The sequence below is a fragment of the Etheostoma spectabile genome, chromosome 7, assembly GCF_008692095.1.
Source record: "Etheostoma spectabile isolate EspeVRDwgs_2016 chromosome 7, UIUC_Espe_1.0, whole genome shotgun sequence".
NCBI classification, from domain to species: Eukaryota; Metazoa; Chordata; class Actinopteri; order Perciformes; family Percidae; genus Etheostoma; species Etheostoma spectabile.
The window spans coordinates 14,810,417-14,813,499 of NC_045739.1; positions in this window are offsets into that span (position 1 = coordinate 14,810,417).

Below are 3,083 nucleotides of genomic sequence, written 5' to 3' on the forward strand. Positions count from 1 at the left end.
CCCCCCCCCCAAAACTCCATCAATTGACCCCAACCCCCTTACACTCCTCCTGCACCACACCAGCATCCTGAACAGCCAATACCCCTGTCCCACCATGAATCTGTTCATATCTCATCCATGCGTACCCCACCTCCCCTTCCCACACCAACACACACACACACAAACACACACAGCATTGCATATACTCAAGAACCTTTTTCTATGCATTTTACACGCATGACACATGATCTCCACGCAGTTTTGGCGTGGGTGCTCCATCTGCATCCTTCTTATGGGTCCATGTTGTTGTCCAACTGAAACAAACCATTCTCGCCCCCCTCTTTGGAAACTCTGTTGCAATTGTCTCCATCAGCTTGACTCTTGGATATTTTAGCGTCCAAGCTATTGTGAAATGCTTGTTTATCAATATCGTGATGAGGGAACACAAAGCTCAATCTGTTGGTGGCAGTAAAGATGCTGGTCTGGAAGAACAGATTGCAGGACTCCGTGGACAAGGAGGTTCTTCTTCAAAGTGTAGTACGCTAAATAGCACTGTAAAGTGCATATTGAAAACCATTAAGCTTTTATTCAAAAAAGGTGACAGCTTCCTAAAAACAGAGGCAGAATTGCACATACAAAATTGTAAACTATATCAAAGCAATTATGAAAGGCATTTTTCTTATTAACTTTAAATTGTTTTCCACCTGCAATTATCGTTCAGTTTACTGTTTCCCTTTTTATTGCGCAACGAGATATGAATGTTTACTACGTTTTATACGGAGCCGGGGCGATTTAGCTTATGGATATATATTTGGAGTGTTTCTAAAACTTATAATAAGGTCTAGAATAACTAGTCTACACAGTCGAAAAGTGAAGGCTGCAGTTGTGTAGACATGGTTGTGCTGCTTCAACAAAGCCAAGCCCTGAAACTGAGAGGCACACTTGCTGCACGCGCCCCTCACCGCCCCGCTGGGACGGAGAGATGATGGGGATGATGGGGGGTGGGGAAAGGTACACTTCTCCTCCGTTTTGCTCTTACAGTTAGAGTCCTCCTTTGTCTTTTCAAGCAAATTCGGCGTCGGTAACCCATCTGTGCAGGCCGGATAACAGGAAGCCTTTGTCTGAAAATGTTCCAACAACTTCATGGGAATTAAGAGTCACATGCGGGCTGTGGGATGGGGGTGAAACACCTTCCTTTTTGTTCAGCATGATGTGAGCAGAGAGAGAACGGGTGGCTTCGGTGGTTTTCCTGTTTCTCAAACAATGGAGAACCCACATTGAGCTATAAACGAACTCCGCATGTGACCATCAAGATGTCTAAATGTTTCAGACACCAAAATAAAAGAGAATGTGTTTAAAAAAAGGTATACAGACGACAGCGTTTATTCTTTATTCTTGTCGATATGTAATGAAAGCAATTTCACCTCAGTCCACCTCTCGGGAGTAAAAAAAAGCGCAAATTAGACAAAAATATTCCAAATATAGCGAGAAGAAACGTTAATGTGACCACGTGTTTTAGGTGATTAATATTTACCATGGTCTTCCCTTTATTTGACAGAGACGTCAAAGTTATCCCTTTTGTCTTTGTGCATGATGTTGTTGTTCCTAACTGACATTGTAAGTATTTGTTTTGCTCTAAAAATATATACTATAGAATAGGCCTAATGTTTATTTTTTATTATTTCATTACTTTGTTCTATCAAAATGAACATTAGGGTTAGCCTGCTTCCCTCATCCATTGAAAAGAGCAACTAATCCTTTGTGTCAGAAAGGTTTCTTGTTTACAGCAACAAACTGTGGTTTTACTTGTGTCAGTCTGTAGGAGTGCAGAGCATCAGACTGGATGTCACTCATCCAATCTATTAACCAATACGGTTTTAAATGGAGTAAAGGGAACATGACGCATGTTTCAAATGGATACATTGATTGAACACTGCAACATGGACAGTTTTTAATCTATGTGAAAGAAAATTCATTTTCACCACTGTAAGTTAAGTTGGTCTTTTCATCTTTCTACCAGCTGACATTGCACCTTAAACCTGTTTCCACTGATCAGAACAAACAATATAATACCAAAACAGGCAAATAATCATTAAAGTGTAACCCAACCACATTAGTATTGCATTTAGGGATGGGCATTATGGACAAACTCTATCACAAGCATGTTTTCTTCAATACATACATAATCTTTATGATAACCACATGGTTAGCCTAGTTTTGTATACTGCTGTGTGAAATAAATATTTGTCAAATTAAAAGTAGGCTACGGAGTATTTTCTAATTTTTAAGAACTTTTATGCAAAATGTTAAATCAGGCGGTTCTCATGAACTATTCATACATATAGCTATGAAAAGTAATACAGTGGAATTTGTATTACATTGCTGTGGTCTACATCGTGACACACAGCGCTTTCAAGCCGTTTCCGGTCGGCAAAACTCATCAGTGCGCAAGTCTTCCGGAGTCGCGGCCAAAGCCGACTGCAAAGACCGCAATTCTCCAGCAGCAGCAGCCATGTCCTCTGTTTTCAAGTAGCAGGGAATTCACGCAGAACTGTCGCAACTCTGCTGTCGTTATGTTAAGCCCACCCACCAACTCTATACACGCTGGGATTGGCCTGACCCGAATTAGGTTTTTCCAGCTCGCAAGCCAATGGAGAGTTGCTAAACTAACAAATTACAGTTGCTGCCGCTAGGGGGCGTCTAGACTTCTAGGCTACTCCTTAAGGGGACCAATATTTTAATTCCAAACCAAAATCTTTTTTTATTATCTTAACTAGTACTTTGGAAACCTAATCTCAACTGTCTGATGACAATCACCTTTTGTTGGCTAAACTTACCGGCAACGGCCGCCAAAAAAGACTGGGACCTGGCAGTGCCCTGTACCTGGCTCACAGTAACATTTATTGGGCTAAATTTAATGACTGACAATGATGAAAGGACTAAAGATGAGTTACTAATAAACAGACAAATAGTTAATGAGTAGCGTAACACCACCGTTAGCATTACCGGTTTCTTTACACTTCGCTAAATTTACCAGACAAAACGGGGATAAAGCACCAAAAGGACAAATAGTAATAGTAATTTAAAGATGTGGTAGCATTGGA